Raw genomic sequence first — 24,616 nt, 5'->3', positions numbered from 1 at the left:
TGTCTATAGATCAGTAAGGTTTCACTATGAAGTTTGACCTCTATGTTTACCATACTTCAGTCAGATTGATCATGTCTATATGTACATACTTACATGCATGTTTCCTTTTCAATTCAAACTATTTTTCCTGTTTTAGATTTCACTTTCATAGTGATAGAATACTTGCCTCTATCTTTTTCTCAGCCTAAATAACTTTATACAGCATATCTTGCATTCTTGTGTGTATTGTGTGTATATATATATATGTGCATGCCTGTACAAGTGCACAAACTCAGAGCCTCCTGCACATACTTGGCTTTTTCCATCAAGAGCGCTGCTCTGCACATTCAGCCAGACATCCTCTTCTTGAGTTTTGCTATTTAATTGGAGATAAGACTCTTGAGTAACTAAGATTACTCCTGTCAGCCACCAGTACCATACTCAACATATCTTGACATTTGAAAGTCATTTTCCATTTCCTTGCTTGTGTTGAAGAAAATTTTTGAATAATCCATTTGCCTGACAAATGTTTCCATCTTGCTTTCCAGACAGAAGTAATATACAGATCCCAATATATTTGAGTCCTTACTTGTTAATATCACAAAATTTGATAGGTTCGTAAATTCATTCTCTTCCTATCAATATAATTCCCAAATTGGATTTTTTATATCCATCCACCCCTCCAACATTCACCTGTGGAAACCTGTAGAGTTCCATCACTGTTCCAATCTCAGCAGACATTATTCCTAATGGTCCTGTAATTGCTGCGATAGACTTACTCTCTCTCATATAGGAGTAGTTTGGAAATGTATATTTCCCAAAGAGCCAAATGAAGTGATTCTTAAATACGCCCCAATATGCATGGTGAACATTGTAGACATCAAATCCCAGAGAGAGGTTATATAAAAGATCAGGATTTTTGTTGATCTCCTCAATAGCAAAAGCCAAGGCCAAAACCGACTGGTAGTTCTTGAAGATAACCCTGCATAGTGAGTGAACATAGACACTGAGAAAGAGTATATCAAAGCTCATGACATGGATGAATATTTATTTTTTTGCCAGTAAATTTGCTAGAACATTCCCCTCATTGGGATGGAATGAAAGTGTAGTGTCTTATGCTGGTATATAGGGTCAGGTACAGACTTGAAGGAAATTATGTCTTGCATGAGATTCAAAACTTATTTAAGCTGAGAGAAAGCTTGCTTTTCCTTACTGCCCAATTCACCAAACAAAAGGTTGTTGTCCATTAATTATAGATTAGAATTTCAGAAGACATCAGACATGCTGTTACCTTTATCTGAGGAAAACCAGCTCAACCTGTGGAAAAATTAATCCTTCACTTAAATCAGCAGGTATGTGTTATGTGTCATCTAACTAATGAATGTTCGACTTAAGAGCAACTTCAGAAGCAAAAGTTCATGTAAGGAAGATTCTATAGCAAGATCTCCTCGCAGACCCAGCATATTCAACAACTCTTCCAGCAATATCAACTAGAAGAAGAGCTCAAACACAAGCTGCTGAATTTCTCTCATATTCCTGTAACAAAATCAAAGAGGTACATCCAAGTCAAAGAACTTCACCCTGGAGAGAGAGGCTCCAACTTGGATGAGGAAGAAATATTGTAAGCAAGCTATACATGGGAATTTCAGTGCCAAGGTCAACACACGGTAAAAAGATGCTGAAGAGAATGAATACTAAGGACTAAAAGTGATCAAAGTACCTTTCTTTTTTTCTTCTATCTTTCTTTCTTTCTTTCATTCATTCATAATCCAGGATATGATAAGGATACCTGCTCAGCCATGTTCATCTTTGCACTATTCACAATAGCCTAGTGATGGAAGCACCCCAGATGCCCCAATACAGATAAGTGGATTCAACAAATGTGGTACATATATACAGTGGAATTCTACATAGCCAACAAGATAACATAATAGCAGTCTCTGGCAAGTGGATGAAACTAGAGTAAATCATGTTGAGCAAGATAAGTCCAGACAAAAGGAACAAAAGGCGCATGGTCTCTTTGACATGTGGATATTAGATCCAAACAGTACAAGAGTGATGACTCTATATTCATGTATCCAAGCTTATGGACATTGTCAATAAGCACAACTATACAGACATAAATATCTATGATGGGATATATACTCTATAGATATAATGATATATAGATTGATAAGTAAATATGACATACAAACTCTCAGCTTAACTTCAATTATGTTCTAAAATCTATATACCAGTGATTACATATAGAGTTTTCCTTCTTGAATACTTATTTGTTAAACATGGCATTTGGAATATGATGTAAAAATCAGTGCTAATAAAATCTTTCCAAGAAAAAAGTAACAATGTAGGCATGATGGAATTACATATGTTCATCATATAGAAAAACAGAAACAAGACACAGCAAAACCAGTACATGTAAGGAAATAATTAAAATTAGAGGAAAATTAAAAGAATTAGAGACTAAATAAAAAACCACGCAGAGAATATGCAAAATGAAAAGGTGGTTCTTTGAAAAAAATTGGTAGGCCTTTAGCAACATAACTAAGAAAAAAAGGGAAGCCACCCAAACAAATAAAAATCCATATGAAATAGGAAACATCACCACAGACTCAAGCAAAACTCGAGAATATTAAATGGGAATACTGCATAAGCATCTGTGACAACAATTATGATATACTAGTCTGACAGAGATGGGTATATTACTAGAGAAAATAACAATACCCAAACTGAGTCAGGAAGGCATAAATCAGTTAAACAGACACATCACACGCCATGATATCAAATTGCCAATAACAAACGTCCCTTTTACAGCCAAACTCTTCTTATTTTACTTGTATTATATTGTTAGGGTGAGGTTAAGAGAGGTTTCAGTTACATTTCTCAGGTAGTGGGTACAACACTTGTCCAACACTGATATCCTTTCTGATGTTTTTCTCCCATTTTTCCCTCCCCCACATACCTCTCAGTCATCTTCCTTTTCACCTTCCTCCCCGATTTCAAATAAACAAATAAATGTATGTACAATATATCAGGTACCAAAGTCAGGTACAGTGACAACATGACAATATGAGATAAACCATAAGGAGAGTAACAAAATGAAAGAGAGAGAGAGAAAGAGGGGGGGAAATAACCTCACATAGTAGATTGAGAACAGCAAACACACAAACTAAACTTTTGATTCCAGATCCCAGAGTTCATTTTGCTTCTCCTCATCCTTTATGGCCACATGTACATAGCTCTTTACTATTGTGATCCTCTGCTAGGAGAATCCTGGATATGTGTTACTTACTGCACATGAGGGAAACCAAGAAACCTATCTTCCTTTGGGTCTGGCTTACTTAACTTAGTATGATTTTTTCCAAGTCTTTCCATTTTCTTACAAATGGGGCAATGTCATTCTTTCTGATGGCAGCATAGATTTCCATTGTATATAAGTACCACATTTTCTTGATCCAATCATCTTCTGAGGGTCATCTGGGTTGGTTCTGTATCTTAGCTATGGTGAATAAGTCCAGCCAAATTCTTGGAGACTTTTAAGGGAGAATTATCACCAAATAGTTCTCAAACTCTTTAATAAAATACAAAGGGAGGAAATACCACCAAATTCATTCTATTAGCCAAAAATACATTTCTTTCAACTGCTGAAGGACATATTGAGAAAAAGAGAACATTAGAACTATTTCCTTTATGAGCACTGATGCATCTCTTCTCATCAAAATGCTGAGAAGTGGAACATAACAACTGGTGGAGAAAACCTTACATAAGGATCAAATGGTATTCATTCCAGGGATGCAAACACAGTTTTCATCTGTAAGTTAATTAATATATTACAACCCATCAACAGAAGCAAGGACAAAATGACATAATTATATACAAACCTACATGAAAAACCTACAATCAGCATGATGTTTAATAGTGACAGTCTAAAGTCATCTCCCCCCAAAATCAGCAACATGATCAGGATGTCCACTCTCTCCACTCCTCTTCAGCATATTACTGGAATTCCTAGCAAGAGCAGTGGCAAGGAGAAAGTCATTTAGATAATCAAAGTAGGGAAGGAACATTTAACACTCTTTCTTTCTGACTTAACATAGAGCTCTCCTATGACACTGCAATTCCACTCCTTAGTATTTATCCAAATGCCCAGAAACAAGGACATACTAAATCCACTAGTACAGCAATGTTCATTGCAGCACTATTTACCATAGCAAAGATATGGAATCAACCCAGATGCCCTTGAGTAGATGATTGGGTCAAGAAGATGTACTTATACACCATGGAATTCTATGCTGCCATCAGAAACAATGGCATTACCCCATTAGTAAGGAAATGGAAAGACTTGGAAAAAATCCTATTAAGTGAAGTAAGCCAGACCCAAAGGAACATAGGTTTCATGGTTTCCCTCATTTGCAGTAATTAGTACACATCTAGGACTCTCTTAGCAGAGGATCACCATAGATCAAAAGCTATGTACATATGGTCATACAGGATGAGGCTAAAGAAAATGAACTCAAGGACATGGAAACAAGATGTTTATTTTATTTTTTTGATACTTTTTATTGTAATTAATAAAAGGGTTACATGATATTTGCCAGATAGAAGGTGCATTAATTCACATACATTGATTGTTGTTCTTAATATACTGTGGGAAGTTATTTCTTATCTCTTTTTCCCCATATGGTTAATTTCATGTGGTTATTGCACCTGACTTTATTTCTTGGTATATTGCATATGTTTGTTTGTTTATTTGAAATAGGGAAGTGAAGGGGGAAACAAGATGATTGGGAGGGGTTGGGGGGAAATTGGAACAAGAACATGAGAAGGGGTATGAATGTTTGAGAAGTAATGTACCGACTACCTGATGAATGTAACTGAAGCACTCCTATAATTATCCCTATAATAAAACAAAAAACTCTCTCTTCTCTCTCTCTCTTTTTATAGATAATGTGATCCTGTCTGTAAATATCCCCAACATCTCCTCCTGAAAACTACTAGAACTGATCCAGAGCTGTGGGGAAAGAGTCAGGTAAGAAATCAATCCATAAAAGTTATTAACAAGGGCAGGAATTTGGCCTAGTGGTAGAGTGCTTGCCTAGCCTGCACGAAGACCCGGGTTTGATTCCTTGGTACCACATACATAGAAAAAACCAGAAGTGCTGAGCTCTAGCCTTGAGAAAGTCCAAGGACAGTTTCAGACCCTGAGCACAAGACCAGGACTGACAAACAAAAAGAATACTTTTCTTTTTGAAAAATATCACTCCTTCCCTTGCTTTCTCTATTTTTTCACACATCCCTACCCACAAGTATACAGTTCATTTTAAATATATTGTTCAGTGATTACTGCTGCTACATTTATTCATCCTTTGTCCCACAATTTCTCTGCACCCTTTACCTCCTAAAGACACATGAATGAACAGTAAGGAAAGGAAAAAAGAAACACCATCAAAGAAAAAAAATCTCTTCTTTCCCTTTCAGTGAGTTCATGTTCCTAAATATTATTTTACATAAGATGCACACTGATTTTTTCCTACCTTAGCTAGTTTCAAACCTTGCTCCTCAGATTTAAATCTAATGAATAGTAAGAATATAGAATGATCCACAAGCATTCAATAAGAAACATTATCAATGTCCTGAAAGTATTGCTGCTCGTAAAAAAAAAAATTCTGACACTTGGTCTAGGGGTGAAGAGAATGTGGCTGCAGCCTTTTAGATCAGAACAAGAGGCAGTGACTCAGGTTGATTTTTAAGAATGTCACTTCATTTTCAGCAGTGACAGCTGCAATGCAGGAGATACAGGGATGCTGGAGTAAGGTGAAGAATTTACCAACCTGGTGAGAAGAAGCTGCAGGGAAGGAAATGGGTGTCCTGTCCTTGTAGCATGCAGAAAATCACTGCACAGTAGATGTAAGACAAAATAATGAAACTGAGCTGTTCCTGGTGCAATAAGAATGGAGGTCAGTATAGAGGAGACAGAGAACATTGATGTGTGCACTAAGATTTCCCTCAGCCCTTGACCATGCTCAGAACAAAACAGGAAAAGGGAAGAAAATGATGAGTTACTTACAGCTTGTGCTCTTCTTGACTGGAAGCATCGCTGTTACCACGTTCTGTTCCCAAAGTGTAGAGAGGGAAAAACCCAGCAACCATCACATCTCCATCCATGTGTGCTTTGTTCTTCAGGGTAGAAAAGCAGCTGGTGCCAGCCAAGGACCTGACAAGGTGGGGAAGCTGGAGGAGAAGGAGTATTAAAATCACAGGGCACATCTCTGAAGCATCTGCTAAGCTGCAAGTCTGACTGGGAGTGAGGCCCAGAGTTTCAGGTATGTATATTCAGATATCTCCTTCCATGTGTATAAGTGTCTTTTTATTGATAGAGATTGGTACTATAGCCTAACTTTTATCAAAGCCAGTTATTGGTCTCCCGAAGTTATGTGCAAAACTATTTCCTGGGGTTCTACATCTGTGGCCTTCATCCAGGAGAAAACATGAGCTAGAAAACATGTTTGTGGATTGGAACCTCAGGTGTTATGAGTTCATCCAAGACCACAGAGAGTGAGGCCCCAGAGACAGAGTTAGCTTGGATGATTTTGTTGTTCATCATCTTTGTCAGGAAACTTGGCCTGAAAGCCATTTGGGATGATGCAATTGGATTGCCTCAGCCTGAGCAGGAAAGTGCAGGGTGTTCTCATCTCCAATTAACCACTAAAACTTTGAAAGTGGAGCTGTGGCTCAGTGGCAGAGCACAAGACTTGAGCACAGAAGATCAAGGACAGGTGAATCCTATTGGCCCACCTTCAAGAATGATTCAAATATTATACAAGAGACTAAAGCCAAGTAGTCTCCTAATATCCTCATCAAATATGTCACAGAAATGAGGATTCTTTAATACCAGGAAGGAATATGAAGAATAAGATCATTAGAGGCAAATATTTTCTCCTAATTTGATAAACATACTGAGGATATTGCAAACATAAGAATACATTTTCATGTGCTAAATCATACCACCCAAAAGGCAACATTAATACATTTTCCCTAAAACATTGCTATAGTTCCACAAGAATCAATGAAAAGAAATCCATACTTGGATATCAGATATTTAATCAATCATCATATTAATAATATGAAACAGAAAAAGAGAAAATGATGAATAGAATAGAATTTCCATTATGTGAACATGTGTGATAATCTTAGGATTCTATAAACTAGCATCCAATGAATTTGTTTGAAATGCTTTCCTTAATAAGTTATTTGAGTTGTTGGAGATAAATATTTTTAGGTTATTAGCATAGACTAAAATATTAATTGATAATGTGATAAGCAGTTTCTATAAATGGTATTTAACAAGTATATTTGTGATAAAATAAAGGGTACTTTTTGAAGTATAAGTTGAAAAGTTTCCAATCATAGTTGAGCAGATTAGTACTATCTTGCTTGAATAACTTTCATCAAGTAGTAATCCATAAATTCATTTTATTGTGTGACTGAATTTAGGAGAACTTTTGTAGAATGTACCCGACACGGCTGGAATTCTATTCTTATAATGTATATTTTATTGTAAACGTGCTGAACATAGGGGTTACATCTATGTCAGTAAGGCAATGAGTACATTACTTTTTTAACATTGTTAGCCCTTCCCTCAGTTTTTCCCCTTGTGCCCTGTCTCCCCTAACCCCAAGTGTCAAGTTCATTTCTAAAACAGTGTCCAGTGACTTTCACTGTGGAATTGGTTCACTCTTTGTCCCACTGTTTCTGAGATTCCTTTGCCTTCCATAATTGATAAACCTTTTTACATGGCAAAAGGAATAGAAATAAATAAAGTGACAACAGGGAATAAACCAAAGGAAAGAAATGAAAATTAAAAAAGAAAAGAAATACCTGCACAAATTACAATAAAACCCCTCTTGTTTCCTTTTCTTAGATTTCATTTTGGTCTGCATCATTTTATATCATCATATGTACATAGCTATTGAGCCACTGTGATCTCTACTAAGAATACCCTAGACATAATTTTGTTATTATAAATGAGGGAAATTGTAGATTTAACTTCTGCACATATATAACCGATTCTGCCACTATTATTCGTTGAAGAGGCTGTCTCTTTTCAATCCTATGGGTTTTTTTGCTCCCTTTGAAAAGTTTAGTGACCATACATCTGTGGGTTCATTTCTGGCTCTTTTATTCTTACTGTTACTCCTCCGGCCTGTTCATGGGCCGGTACCAAGTTCTTTTTATAACCACAGCCTTCCTATTGACTTTTGAAGTTAGTATTGATATTCTTCCAGCTCTGTCCTGCTAAGGATTGTTTCTGCTATTCTGAGTCCTCTGTTCTTCCACATTAACTTTTGGATTGCTTATTCTATATCATGGAAGGATATTCTTGAGATTTTGATGGGCATTATGTTGACTCATAGAACATGTTGGGCAGGAAGTACTGTCACTTTCACAATTTTAATTTTTCCCAATTCAAGAGCATGTAAGGCTTTTTCAACTTCCTTGAATCTGCTTTAATTTCTTTTTTCAGGTTTGGAAAGTTTTCATCATAGATGTGCTTTACAACTTTGGTAAATTTCTAATATTCTATTCTATTCTACTTTATTTATTTATTTATTTATTTATTTATTTATTTTGTTTGTTGGTCATAGGGCTTGAACTCTGGGCCTGGGTGTTGTGACTGAGCTCTTCACTTCAAGGCTATTGCCCTACATCTTGAGCCACAGGGCCACTTCCAGCTTTCTGGTGGCTTATTGGCAATAAGTTTCATGGACCTTAGTACCTGAAGTGGCTTTAAACCATGATCCTCAGATCTCAGCCTCCTGAGTGGTTTGGATTATAGGTGTGTGCCTCTGCCACCACCTTTTATTATTATTATCAACATTAATTTTTGAGGCTACCACAAGGGTTTCCTGATTTCAGCTTCTTTTGTCTCGTTATTTGCATACAGAAAAAGCTACTAAGTTTTGTATATTAATTTCTTTCTTTATTTTTAAATTGTAGTTTATTGTCAGGGTAATGTATAGAGGGGTTACATTTATCAGGTAGTGGGTACATTAGTTCTTGAACATTGATACCCCTTCCCATGTTTGTCTTCCATTTTCCCTCCCGCACCTCCTGGCAGTCATCTTCTTTTTACCCTTCACTTCCCTATTTCAAACAAACAAATAAACATACACAATGTACTAGGTACCAAAGACAGATACAATAACAACTTGAGATAAACCAAAAGGGGAAAAAAAGAAAAGACACATAGTACATTAAGAGAAACAAGTAGAAAGACAAATCTTTTGTTTCCATATTCTGGAGTTCATTTTGGGAAGCCTCATTCAATATGGCTGTATATATACATAGCTTTTGAGCTGCTGTGATCCTCTGCTGGGAGTGTTGATTAATTTTATACACTGCTCTCTTGTCAAAGTTTCAGATGAGCCCATGTAATTTGGAGAGGAGTCTTTGGGGTTCTTTAAATCCTCAGTCATATCATCTGCAAAAGTGGAGCAAATTACTTCTCCTTTTTGTATTTTTATCCACTTTATGGCTGCTTCTTCCCTTAGTGCTCTGGCTAGAAATTCCAATAGTAGACTTAAGAGGAATGGAGAGATTCATCGTCCTTATCTTGTTCCTGATTTTAGCAGAGATGGCTTTTATTTTCATCATTAAGTATCATGCTGGCTGTGGGTTTCTCATACATACATTGCACTATATTGAGGAATGTTCCATAGATTCCTAGCTTCTCCAGGGCTTTTTTTCTAGATTTTTTTTCGCTAGTCCTGGGGCTTAAACTCAGGGCCCGAGGACTGTCCTTGGGTTTTCTCAAGGCTAGAGCTCTACAATTGGAGCCACAGCACCACTTCTGGCTTTTTCTATGTATGTGGTGCCAAGGAATCAAATCCTGGGTATTAGTGCATGCTAGGCAAGCATTCTACCACTAGGACAAACTCCCAACCCCTCTCCAGATGTTTTAATAAAGGGCTTCAGGATCTATCTTGTCAAAGGCTGTTGTTTATTTTATTTTTTCATCTATTATGTTATTCATGTGTTTCTTACGTTGAACCATTTTGTGTGCCCAGAACCAATGTTTTTTGATCATAATGTATGATTTTCTTATGAGTTGTTGAATTCAGGTGCCCAGAATTTGAGAACTTCAGAATCAATGTTCATTAAAGAAATGGGTGTACAGATTTCTTTCTGTGATAAGGCACTATGTGTGTGTGGTTCTTGGCCAGTCCTTGAAGTCATGGTTTTGAGCTTTTGTAAGGCTCCTGTACTACCAGTTCATTCACAGCACCCCTTCTGGCTTTTTAAGTTTATGTGGTACAAAGGAATCAAATTTAGGTCTTTGTGCATGCTAGGCAACCACTCTTGCACTAGGACACATTGCTAGCCCCTGTGTGTATATTTTTAATTCAATTTTATTGTCAGCGAGCAGGAAGTTCATATACAGAAGAATTATACTTACTTAAATAAAGTAGTGAAATGTTCCATGTGATTCTGAGAAGAATAAATAATCTGGTGTCTCTGGGTGGAATATTCTGTTGATATCTGTTAGGTCTAGTGGTCTATGCAGTTGTTCTGTTCTGAAGTTTCTCTGTTGAGTTCTTTTTCCAGATGTGGCAGTCTTGTGTTAAAGTCACCAGTCGGAAGAAATGGAAGAGTTCACGTAAGGCAGTCAGCTAAGCAGCAATGGTGTTTCCATGTGTGATACCACATATCCCACATACAATTTATAAAGAGTTGAGCCAGGCGCCGGTTGCTCACACCTGTAATCCTAGCTACTCAGAAGCCTGAGACTGAGGACCATGGTTCAAAGTCAGCCTGGGCATAAAAGACCGTGAGACTCTTATCTCCAGTTAATCACCAAAAAACTGGAAGTGGCACTGTGGCCATATGATAGAGCACCTTGAGCTGAAGAGGTCAGGGATGATGCCCAGATCCGTAGTTCAAGCCCCACGACTGTAAAAAGAAAAAAAAGCATGAAGTCGTGGTGGTCTGGTCTTTGTTACTTGATGAAAATAATGACAGAATTGGCTATTGAGGTACACATTTTTGGATGTCATTTTCTTTTCCTCCAGTAGACTAAACTAAACTAAAATTATATTACTTCTAAGTTTAAAATAGTAAGTATAATTATAACAGTACTTTGGGACATTTTTATGTTAAATAGATATTTGGAAGTCATCCATGCACATTCACTGAGTAGTTAGTGAGCTACCATTCTGTAATGCAGGCTGTGCTAAGCAGTCAGAACCCAAAAAGAATCTGTGGTGTTGCCATTAATAATGGGAATGAATCTGAATCTTTTGGTTTTAGCTCATTCATATATAAAATAAGAAGTCAGACCCGGTATTTTATGAGATTCTGTCTCGCTTTAAAATTTGTATACTTAATAAGTGATAAATCTTTTTAATTTTACATTAGAATCCAGTTCTTATATTCATCTAGAAAGAGTAAGTAGCTTAGGAAATAACTCTTCATCATTTTTCCTTTACTTTTAGTTTTATATATGCTCTAAAAATCTGGCATACACAATATACAAAAATGTTCTATATTTGCTTTCAGAAATCTTACATCTTCAACTATTTGTGTGTCTTTGTGTGTGTTGTTGTGTGTACGTGATGTGTAAGACAAAAGTTTGGATTTGGTACTTATTTTGCTTTTATTTTTTTCTCTAGATATCTGGACGTAATCATGAGTTTTCTTGGTACTATTGATATCAATCAGTTGACTATATATGTGGCACCATCTTTGAAATTTTTGGTACATTTTCTATGCTTAATACATTATCTAAGTCATCATAGCATCCTGTAAGATATTAATAGAATCAGGAAAGGTCCTAGAAGGCAATTATTTCTACTTTTTCTTTTTTTAAATTTTATTGTCGGGATAAGGGATAGAGGGGTTAAAGTTACATTTGTCAGGTAGCAGGTACATTACTTCTCATACATTGATATCCCTTCTCACGTTTTTGTCTCCATTTGCCTCCTCACTTCCCCTCCCAATCATCTTGTTTTTCCCCATTCCCTTCTCTTATTTCAAATAAACAAATAAATGTACATACAATGTACCAGGTAACAAAGTCAGTTACAGTAACTACATGAGGTTAACCATAAGGGAAAAAGAGAAATAACGTATGTACATTAAGAACAACAACCACACAAGATAAACTACCTGTTTCCATTTTCTACTTTTTCAAAACAAGTTTGGTTATTCTTTGTATTTTCAAATAAACACAGACACTTGCAGACTCATCCCTTTAATTCCAATTACTTAAGAGGAATAGGAAGTGACAACTGGAAAGATCAGAAAAAAATAAGACTTCCTTCTCTGCATCTCAAACAATGAGGAAAATGTAGTGGTATACATTTGTTATCCCCATAATAGGAGGCATAAATGGAAGATTTACAATCCAGGATGGCCTAGCAAAGACATGAGACTCTATTTCAAAAACCATTAAAATCAAAAGGGAACATGCATGGCTTACCTGGTAGAGTGCCTGCCTCACAATTGTAAGGCCTTAAGATTAAATACATATAACACTAAAACAAAAGCATATTATTACATATTTCACCAAGTATATTTTAGAACTAGGTAGTCAGTTTCTATTAAATAAGTCTCATTGTTTTTCTTTTTATCAGACTTGGGTTGATTCAGTTGATCAGAACCAATAACACAACAATGTAGGTCCTTCCAATAAACATTTCTAATATTATACTGATCTTTAATTTTTCTCAGTTTTCACTATGGAATTCTTGCTTATATTTTATTAATCTAATTGCTAAGTGCTTTTTTTCATAGTATTCTAAAAGGTTTTTTGAAATTCGATTGAATAGTTATCATAATATATAAAATACAATGAATATTTCATATATTGGCTTTACATTTTGTGGCATTGATAAGTTCAGTTATTATTTCCAATAGTTTTGAAGACCTTTAAAAACTGATGTTTCCTTAATCATATCTTTTGTGAATAGAATTTTACTATTTGATGATAATCTGCATTCCTCTTTCTTTTTCTTCCTTATTGCACTAGCTGATTAAATGTTTGCAGAAACATTTTTAAGAGCAGACAAACTGCCTTATTCCCGAATTTACACAGGACATTGATCACCACTGAATATGTGGTGTATATTTTTCTTTGATTTTATTTATCCAGTAAATAATCTTCCTTTCATTTTTGCTCTCTCTCCTCCCTTTCTCTCCCTCTCCCTCCCTTTTTCTTTTCTGGCCAGTCATGGGCTTGAACTCAGGGCCTGGGCACTGTCCCTTAGCTGCTTTTGCTCAAAGCTAGCACTTTACCACTTGAACCATACTGCCACTTCCAGCTTTTTCTGTGTCTATGGTACTGAAGTATCTAACTCAGGGCTTCCTGCATGAGCACTCTAGCACTAAGCCACATTCTTAGCCCCCTTCCTTCCTTCTTGTGCCAGTACTTCACATTATTGCTTGGTATTTTTTTGCTCAAAGTTGGCATGCTCCCATTTGAGCTACAATTCTACTGGCCTTCTGCTAGTTAACTGTTGGTGAGAGTCTCAGGGACTTTCCTGCTTTGGCTTGCTTTGAATTGTGCTTCTCAGACCTCAGCCTCCTAAGCAGGTAGGATCATAGGTATGAGCTACCAATACCCAGCAGAAATTTCTATTTTAGTGAAAAAATTTATTATAGATTATTGATGAATTTATTGAAGATCTTGAGCCAATCACATACATTTGTCTTTTATTTGAATTCTATTTGAATTGATTTTTAAATATTAAAAAGCCTTATATCTCTGATAAACATGGCATGGTTATCATATATATGCATATATATTAAACATTTATTACAGATGTATATAACATATTCCAGAACTATATTCCACATTATATACATATACAATTCATATATGGTACATGTCCATATATAAATATTAATAATGCCTGAACTTTATGCATACATTTTGTTGTTGTTGTTGCCAGTCCTGGGGCTTGAACTTAGGACCTAGGGGCTGTCCCTGAGCCTCTTTGTGCTCAAGCCTAGTGCTCTATCACTTGAGCCACAGCACTACTTCTGGAGTTTTCTGAGTAGTTTATTGAAGACGAGAGCCCCATGGACTTTCCTGCCTGGGCTGGCTTCAAATATCAGTCCACAGATCTCAGCCTTCTGCGTAGCTAGGGTGAGCCACTCAGGGTCCTGGACCTTATGTATAAAATTTTGAGGATGATTGCACACTTAAATTCATGGTTTGTAGATTTTTGCAATGCATTTGTACCAGGGTAGTGCTCCTTTTGTAAACTGAATTAGAAGAATTTTCTCATCATCCACTTTCTGAAAAAGCTTATAAAGAATTAAATCACTTTATTTTTTCTTCCTAAGTATATTTGGGTTTTTTTTCTTGGTTAGAAGATTTTCAAGTATAAATTCTCCTAGTGGTGAGACTGGAACTCAGAACCTAACACTCTAACACTGAGCTACACCCTGAGGCCTTAGGGTTTTTAAATTATTTAATTAATTTACTTAATAAACTTTTTTACTTTATGTATGGTGTAGTCACATATGCATCCTCAGGTGATTACGGGGAAGATACAGAACAGGGAAAAGGGTAAAAAAGTACAGCAGTGGAGATCACTGATCAATGAAGAAAATGACACTGGTAAACAACTCATGGGTAGGCTGGGAGTTTGGCCTAGTGGTAAAGTGCTTGCCTAGCATGAACTAAGACCCAGGGTTCCATTCCTCAGTACCACATATATAGAAAAAGCTGGAAGTGGTGCTGTGGCTTAAGTGGTAGAGCTCTAGCCTTGAGAAAGCCCAAGGACAGTGCTCAGGCCCTAAGTTCAAGCCCCAGGACTGGCCAAAAAAATTTCAGGACAACTCATGGATACAGATGGGAAGGAGGGACTGGGAGAGAGCAAGGAAAAGAAGACACTGCCTGGAAGGAAATGGACTCGTTATCTGACCTGTGTAACTGCTCCATCTATCGCCTTTATAATAACAATAACGTAAATTAATTATAAAATTAAACTTTGCATTTAAATAAAAATCTTGTTTGTGAAATTTGAATCAGTGGTCTTATCTACCCTTTCTATAAAGGTTGACTCATCAACAAGTATTTGTTACACACAGAACTCTACTTAAATATTTGTAGAATCCATGGTGATTTCTTTTATCTTTGACAATGAAAATTTTTGTCTTTTCCTCCTCTTACCTGTAACAGATCAGTCTTAATAAAGGCTTAACAATTTATTGATTTATGTTAAGAGATTGAAACTGGCTTCAGTAGTTTTCTCCTTTTTTATATTTTACTTTTCTGAATTAAAAAAAATAATAAAAAAAATTGTAGGGAGCCAGGAGTTTGGCCTAGTGGTAGAGTGCTTGCCTAGCATGCACGAAGACCCGGGTTCAATTCCTTGGTACCACATACATAAAAAAAAAAGCCAGAAATAGTGCTGATGCTCAAGTGGTAGAGCTCTAGCTTGAGAAAAAGTCCAAGGGCAGTGCTCAGGCCCTGAGCTCAAGCCCAGGACTGGCAAAAAAAAAAATTGTAGAAGGAAATGTATCAGTGGAGGCAGAATTACGTTTTAAAAATAGATTGGAAAAACAAATGAATAAACAATGAATAAACTTTAATTTTCTCTTCTTTCCTTTTGCCCTTTAAAAACAATAAAATTCAATTTCTGTTAGTCATTTGACTTGGAATATCATATACCAATTATTGCACAAATGTGTAGAGAATGTGTTGCTACATTGGACACTGCAGTATATCTAGTTTTTTTAAAAAAATTTCTTTTCTTCTCTTTTTTGTTTTATTTCCTTTACCTACATTGGATTTAACTTTTAAAATAATAACTTGAGTTGTCAGCCCAGAAAGTGGCCAATAGTCCACAAGCATTTAATATAAGGATTGTTTCTTCTGTGTCTTACACATTTTGATATTTTTCATTTTTATGAATTGGGGCACACACTCAACCACTTTCCAATCCATAGCACTCACACATGTGCCTTGCAAGACCATCGCGGCCATGACATCAGCCTCAGCCTCTCCCTGCATGGTGCCATCAACATAGTGAACCAATGTACATAAAATCTGTGGGGTTGTGCAGGAGAGAGATGACAGGAGATGGCAGTCTCTGATGATTAACTTGGGTATGACAGGGAGCTATCACTTGACATGGATATGGGAATGAGAATGTATGCAGTGGTACTGATATTTTAGAGTAGTGAAGAATTGGATTCTTGTGTTTGCTGATTATTGCTACATGAGAGAAACCCTTCTTCCAGGTAAAGAGCAGCTTACAACATCTGGTATTTATGGATTCCCTACAGGAAAGATATCAATAGGGGAAAGCAGATGCATTTGCAATTAAGATCTAATCGAGTTTATGATAAAGCCACTCTATTATTCAGGACTTTGCAATTAAAAATGCAGCAAAATTTTGCTAGATTGATTTTATTGGCAACATCGGGTTGCATTTTGTAATTGATTCCTAGGAGATGGAGGAACTTAACTATCTGTAAGGACCTGGAGGAGCGACTGTTGTTAGGTAGTTTAATCATTGTTAAGTGCTATGAAGCACTGTTAGATACAGTGTTCAGCTTCAATTCTTGACTGTAAACACTCTTCAGTGTGTGTGGATGGGTGTGGGCACACAGGTAGATGTGTGCCCATGTAGATGTGCGAATGAGCAAAACAGCATGAAACTGGTCGGTCAATTCTTTTAAAGGCAGAGACCCTTCCCCTCAGCCTGGCACTGGGAAATGTCAGCTGTGAATCCTCTCTTCTGTCCACAGCAGGGTTTGCCCTTGTGTCTTCACAGCTGTTTGGACACTATGCCTGTCATCAGTTTGAAAACTGCCAGGACTCCTGCCAGTGAAGCCACCACACCAGCTTCGGAGGCCTTGTCTTTGTTTCCTTGCTGGACTTCCTGCACCAGCCTCTGTGTTCCAGGAAAGGCAGTCCCAGAGGACATACGATGACCTTGAAGCTACTCTCAATCAAGAATAGGGCAGGGGACTCAGGGACCTCCCTCGGGGACTCAGCCTAGACAGTGAGCCATTGGTGAAACCTGGGCGGGGGGAGGGGGGAGCTGGGAATCAAAGATGCCAAAAAAATCAAGCTCAGTTAATTCTTACTTGTTGTTAGCCTCAACATGCATTGACAATGTAAGTTCAGATCTAAGCAGATAGGCTTAGTGACCGTGGACACAGTTTCAAGGCTTCCTACTCCACTGTGGTCACCAGCCTGGCTTCTCTAAACACTTGCTTTGTGCAATTCTATCTTGGTAAGCACTTTCCTATGGGGCAGCTAAGATGCCACTCATCCATGCATTGACCCCACACTGTGCAGAAATCCTGCAGAGGCCATTTCTCAGTCACAGTATGGTTCCTCTAACACTTTTTTGCTTTAAAATCACTCGTAACAACTCCAAGGGACATCAGCGTAGATAACACCTTGGGACCTCACAAAAAGCATTGCCCTAAGGGTCTCTCTGTTTGTCTCCATCTGACTGGATATGTATGTGTCTGCCAGTTATATGTCACATCATCTGTTAAGGACAGAAGGGGTTCTAAGGACCACAGTTTATGATACCCAGAAAGCCGTGGGTAGACCTATCATAACTGGGCAGTGTTGTTAATTCAAGGTAAACTGAAGACTTTTAACCTACTAACCATCTTGACTCAGCAATCCAGTACTCTGTAGGCTCTCATGGCTGACTATGGCTGGGTGCTGGGACTTACTATTTCTGTCCAGTAATGTGACAGGACTGGCATTCCTCTACTTACCCTGGGGTAAAACATCACAAGTGAAAATTAGAGAGATAGTTTCTGTTTAGCATTTGTTCCTGTCATACTACTGTAAAATTGAAAAGTGGAGCTTTTACTGGAACCATGAGGCTGGAGCAAGGAGGCATCCTACCCTGGAGGGTAGGTGTGGACCTGACCCTCGGGTGTTATCTCTGAGGACAAGATCTTCAGTTTTTGGAGTCTGCAACATGAGTCGATGGAGACACATTAGTGTTGAAGTAGCCGAGCAAGGAGTTTCACAGAGGAAATTGAACGAGCAATAATGCACAATTAAGGGAACTGGTGGGTTCGAGCCAGGTGGCTCAGAGATGCTGAGAATGGGCCTCTGTAATAGGCTCAGGGAATGTGGGAGGAGTCTGAGGCATGGGAACGAATTGGTCTTAGGGAGATGAGGGCTCAGGATTCAATCAATACTTAAAAGGGATCTGTGCATGTACACTCCCATAATTTTCAGTATATATGCGAAAGCTCTCATATGCAAGAAGACATAAGAAACTTTTCTGAAGAGGCAAGGCTAAGGACACACCAGTCTTCACTGAGTTAGAATCTGCCTGACCTTTGCTACAACCTAGAAAAGAAGTTCTAGCCATACAACTGCAAACTAAATACAAGGAGGAGGGTAACAGCTTGTTCTATGAAGGAGACAGAAACTTTCGGGTGCACCCCAGAGTATGACAAAGATAAAGGTGGGTTGAGATTTACTGGTAGCTAACCTGCCCCCAAACCAGGTTTGGAGTATTGAGTGTTGTCTCCTAAGGAATTCAAGGGATCATGACTCAACCTAAATAATAAAAAAAAAGAATAAGGACACAGCAGAGGTAAACACCAAGAAAAATAAAGACACTTAAGACATGACACTAAAAAAAAGCAATGAAAGGGAAAATGGAATGTATGAGGAATGGGTCTGGGCATATCTGAACAGAGGCTCATCAATTGCTCCAACACAGAGGTGTGTTCAGTGCACAGTGGGTCAGGGCTTGGGTAGGACTCGCTCCAATGAATGCTGGTCTACGTTCTGTATGCCTGGTACAGTTAATCATCTCGCTAATGCAATTGCTTTGACTGTCAGTTGGATTTAGAGTTATAAAGTGTTGCCAGTTTGCTAAATTGAGGTCACTGCGACATAGATGTCTATTTCTTTCAAATAACTATTTCTTCTCAATTAATCTGCCTTAGTACTTTTGTCATAAAGCCATGGATATAGATGTAGAGTTATCTCTAGGCCTTCTATTAAGTGTCATTGATCATTTTGTCTATCTTAAGTTTTATTTTTAATAATTATTCCTTGAAATTAAGGATGTAACTTCTCCACCTTTGTCTACAACTTGCTTGGGTTTATTTGGTATCGATTGTTTTTCCCCTGTGAATTTTACTATTAATGTGACTATTCCTATCAAACAAAGGGCTTGCTTATGTTTATTTTGACTAAACTTGCATGGAATTGATATATCATTTAGACAAAACTGGAATGATAACAAGGCTTTCCTCCAACCCATACACAAGGAATACATCTCATTTCAGCAATATTTACAATATTCAGTGTGCATTTCTTATGTAGTTTTGTATTTTTCCCAACACATTTTATATTACCTTTACTATATATAGTTGTTTTTCAATTTATGATTGGTATATAGGAATACCACTGAATTTTTGTCATTGTTCTTTATATCTATGGGTGGGGTGAGGTGGGGCATGTATCCTGGGACTTGAACTCACAGCCTTTCCTGCCAAGGCTGACGTGGAACTGTGACCCTCATGTCTGGGCCTCTTGAGTAGTTAAACACACAGTGGCTCAGCCTTTTTGTCATTGTTCTTGTATTCTACAACTTTCCTAGCTTTATTTTTTATTCAGAGAAATGTAAAAATACAATTTCAATTTACTGCCCAGGAATCAGATTTTTCTTATTCTTGAGTAAGCCCTCACCTACTTTTCACTATTAATATGTTGGAACAGTCCGTGTGCCTCTGCTCAGGTGTAAGAATTGGTATTATCTCTTCCTAAAAGATGCCTTTTAATTTATCTCTATCACCACAATGTGAGAGTCGTATAGTCCTCCATATCCCACCCCCCTGTCTCCTTTCTATTCAGCGTATGTTCTAACAACAGTAAGGGCTTGCTTGCTTTTTTTTTAGATCCCTCCCCTCTTTTTTTTCTGTTAGTTGTAGGATTTGAACCCAAGACTTGGGTGCTATCCTTAAGATAGTTTGCTCAAGGCTGGAGTCCTACCAAGTTGAGTAACAGCTCACTTTTTGGTTTTCTGGTAGTAAATTGGACATAAGAGCTTCACGAATTTTCTTGCCTTGGCTAGTTTTGAACAACTATTCTCACATCCTAGCCTCCTGACTAGCTAGGATTATGGGCATGAGATATCAGTGTCCGGCTTTTTTAGACCCTTTGAAAATCTTGGTCTTTTAACTGGAAACTGTTTACATTTAATGTGATTATTAGTGTGGCTAGGTTTGTGGCCATGATGTCCTTCTTTTATAATCTTATTTGCTTCTTATCTGTTTTAAAAGTCTTTTATCTTGTCTTTATTCTTTTATCCAATTTGTTAAATGGTTTGTGTATTGTTTGCCTTTTTATGTTATATACTTTATTGGATGTAACACAAATTGCTTAATGGTTGAGTTAGGATTTATAATATATATTCTAAACATATATGTGTTATATATATGTATATATACATACACACACACACACACACACACACACACACACACACACACACACACACATAAAGATCACCATCCAATACTCAGGTCTTGGGTGCTGGGAAATGATCCTGAGGATTTCAAGAATTCACTCTTTTTCCTTTAGAAGTGAATTAATTTGTTCCATATGAAGTTACTTTAAATAGCTGATCTTTATTTAGTTCAGGAGACATTCGGTGGTGTCCATAGGAAATTCTTTCCATCCTGTTGCTCCATTTGAAATTCAGATGCAAAATATAAAGAAGATATCAAGCCAAGGAGGACTTTTAAGTGTCTCATCCAAAGTTAATCTCTTGCCAATGCCACTTGCCTTCCAGAGTAGTAGACTGTTATTAATATGTCAAAAAAGACAAACCTTCAACACATCCAGGATGGTTTAGAAACCAAGGCCAGAAAAACTAATTGAGGAACAGCTGCTTTTGCTTTATCAATTTTAATTAAAAATTCCAAAGATGTCCATCTTAATTTCCCATTTTTTTTGCTAGTCCTGGGGCTTAAACTTGTGGCCTGAGAACTGTCATGGGGCTTTTCTCAAGGCCAGCTCTCTACCACTTGAGCCACAGCACCACTTCTTGTTTTTTTTTTCTATATATGTGGTACTGAGGAATTGAACCTGGGTCTTCGTGCATTCTAGGCAAGCACTCTACCAGTAGGCCAAACTCCCAGCCCCTCTTAATTTCCCATTTTTAACTTTTGGCATTCCAAATTTAGAGACAATAATAGTTTTCAGGTTTCCTCCACTTCCATGAGGCCAGGGTGCATGCTCGCTCACAAATGGAAGTTAGGTGGAAGAACATGCTGAGAAGAATTTTCCTCAGTAAGTATATGTGTTTACCAAGAAAGAGAATCAAACTATTAATGATCATATCTGTGTACATGTATAACAATAATTTAATTCATCACTAAGTATTCACAATGGAATTTTATGCTTCCATCAGAAAGAATACATTGCCCCATTCATAAGGAAACAGAAAAAAATCATTTTATGTGAAGTAAGCCAGACCCAAAGTGACATAGGTTCCATGGTTTCCCTCATTTGTAATAATTAGTATATAGCTTAATAGCTATGTACATATGGCCATATAAAATGAAGCCAAGCAAAATGAACACCAAGATATAGAAACAAGAGGATGTTGTTTTAATGTACTATATGAAGTTATTTTGTTTTCTTTTGTATTTTTCCTCTATGGTTTATCCCCTGTTGTCACTGTATTGGATTTCAGTACCATATGCATACATCCTTGAAACTCCTCTATACATCACCTTGACAATAAAATTAAAATAAACAATCTTATCACATGTACATGAAGATAATATTTTACATTATTTTAAGATAATGAATAGGTATTTTGAGACGTTAAGGACTTTGCTCAAGATTAAGTGGTAAAGCTAAACTTATAAAGATATGCTATCAAAATGTACAATATGGACCAGGAATTTGGCCTAGTGGTAGAGTGCTTACCTAGTATGCACAAAGACCTGGGTTCAATTCCCCCATACCACATACATAGAAAAAGCTGGAAGTGGTGCTGTGGCTCAAGTGGTAGAACTCTAGACTTGAGAAAGCCCAAGGATAGTGCTCAGGCCCTGAGTTCATGCCCCAGGACTGGTAAAACAAGAAGATGCACAATATGATGTCATAAGAGCATCAGATAAAATGGTTACTAAATGGACACAATTAACATAGCTGTAATCTCACATTCTTCTCTTAAGTGCACATTTAACAAAAGTCCTGAATAGAATAAATACACTGTTAATGGCGTCAGTCCTACTATTTTAGACATTTGTGTTTCTGGCTGTCAATCATACACATTTACTACTCTGCATATTTTGACTTACATATTCACAGTTTCTCCCCAGCCCCAATCCTGGATTGGGATTTTATTCTCTATCTCTATATAGTTGACTTTACAAATCCACATATAATATGATTATTACAGTATTTTCTCTTATTGATCTGACATTTAACTTGCATGCTCTGAATACCCATTCAGATGTCAAGTTCTCTTCTTTTTCAAGTCTGAGCCTTATTCACATGTGTGTATATAATGTATATACATATGTATACACACATGCATATATGTAAATATATACACCTGCATATGTGTACATATATGTATATATATGCATGAATTTAAAATTGTACCAAAGTATCCTCATCAATTCGTCCATTATGGAAACTTTGGTTGTTTTGATATCTTGCCTTTGTGAGTAACGCTATCAAGAATGGAAAGGGAATATGTCCTGACAGGGATCCTCACTTCCTCTGTGTACACATGGAGGCAGTTGTTGAGCCACAAGGAGGCTCTGCTGTTAATTTCTCGAGTTTCCTTACTATTTTCCGGAATGGATGCACCAATTTGCATCTCCAGTGTCATAGCATGAGACTCCCCTTTATTCCCTGTTTTCATCAACACTGGTGATTGTTCATTTGTGTGTGTGCTTCTCCTATGAAGTTAAACTTGTGTCCAATTACATCTGAATGCCAAATCTATTCTTTTATTACTATTCTATATTCCCTGTAATTAATACTTCGAACTCAATCTCCCGTGACTGAGAAGTTGCCTGACATGCGTTAGCTGTGTTCTCATCACAAGGGAAGCCTCGATGACTGTTGGTGTGATCCGAGGGCCTGTAGCAAGATCCAAAATGTCTAAACACTCCAAGAAGTTGTTTCTGGTAAGAAATTGAACAAGGGGGAAGATGGTAGAAAATTAACAGTGGACCAACAGAGCTCCCTCTGCAGAAGTAGAGTTATGGGGTCCCACTGAATTTTCTGCATCTAAACAGTCACACCGAATACAGAGATTTATATAAAAAATTTACAGTCACCCTGCTTAAAGAAGACCTATTTAAGAACCCACTGGTGGTGGAGGTAACCAAAGGTAGCCAGGAGAAAAGCAGAAAAGACAGTGTGTGTGCTCAGGCTTTCCACTCACTCTCAGCTTAAACTTAAAGACCAGGAATGGGAATCCACATCCCAGCCTACCCCAGACAGATATAGAGACAGCTTGTTACACCACAGATTGTCTGAAACACCCCTAAAAGACTTTCTCATTCCCTCCCAGAGAACAACATCTGGAAGGAAACCTTCCCTCTACCCAAGAAGAAAACCATTTTTGATAATGGCATAGAGCCTGCCAGAGCAGTTAGCTAGTAACACGGGACAGAGAAGTCAATGACATTTTTCAAGAGGGCAAAAGATCTGATAACCTAGAACCAACCCTCTCTGGCAGAAAATGAAGAACTGAGCCAGAGAGAGGCAGCTCCAGCCAGTGGAAGGCAGCTCCACTCAGGGGGAGAAAGCTCCTTTCAGGGAGAGATAGCTCTACCCAGGGTGGGACATCTCTGCTCAGGGGGAAATAGCCTTGTCCTGGAGGATGCAGCCTTAGAGAGATACCTCTCTTCAGTGAACAAAGACAAGCTCAATGCTCTAGACATATAGCAGTTCAACCTATAGCCAGCCTGGACCCCTGGAATTAAAAAACCAAAAGTCTGTAAAAATTTCACTGGGAAAATAAAAAAAAAACACTCTCAACAGGATGTAAAGCTGAGGGCAGCTCCAGGCAGGCTAAAAGGAGAGTCTCTAGAGCTAGTTCCTCCGTGAAAAGCCACTGATTCCCAACAGGCCACAGTCCAACATACACTCAAGATCACTTACAGAGATTCTAACCAACACAGTACAATCACCTCCTTCCTGATGTACCACACAAAGCAAATCCCTTTTCCCACTAAGTTAGGCTGGGAAGAGTAGTAAGAAGACTCCAACTTTGTAAGGCAGACCTAGGCCAGGATATAGAACCAACCTAAATGCCCCTCAGTAAAAATGGATCAAGAAAATTTGGTAAACTACACAATAGAAATCTATGCATCCATCAGGAAGAATGACATTGCCCCATTTGTAAGGAAATGGAAAGACTTGGAGAAAATTATATTAAGAGAAGCAAGCCAGACTCCAAAAACAAAATCATAGACTGCATATTTCTGTCATTTGTAATCATTAAAATGTGCCTATAAATTGACAAGTAAACCCAAGGGATAGTAAAGGACAAAAAATTACACTTGGACATGAGTAAATAGGACTCTGAACATTCACATAGTAAGAACAAAGGAGGATATTCTTAGGAGAGGATTGTAAAAGCTCAATATC

The 24,616-nt window shown here is 37.5% G+C and overlaps 1 pseudogene; it reads right to left on the bottom strand.

Annotated features, from left to right (window-relative positions):
- The window catches only part of LOC150039452 (vomeronasal type-2 receptor 116-like), a 42,331-nt pseudogene that overhangs the window by 6,328 nt on the left and 11,387 nt on the right, over window positions 1-24,616 (bottom strand).

This window comes from Megascapheus bottae, unplaced genomic scaffold (genome assembly GCF_031878675.1).
Source record: "Megascapheus bottae isolate mThoBot1 unplaced genomic scaffold, mThoBot2.hap1 HAP1_SCAFFOLD_40, whole genome shotgun sequence".
NCBI classification, from domain to species: domain Eukaryota; kingdom Metazoa; phylum Chordata; class Mammalia; order Rodentia; family Geomyidae; genus Megascapheus; species Megascapheus bottae.
Note: the sequence above shows the minus strand (reverse complement) of the source record. Positions and strands in the feature narration are given on the sequence as shown.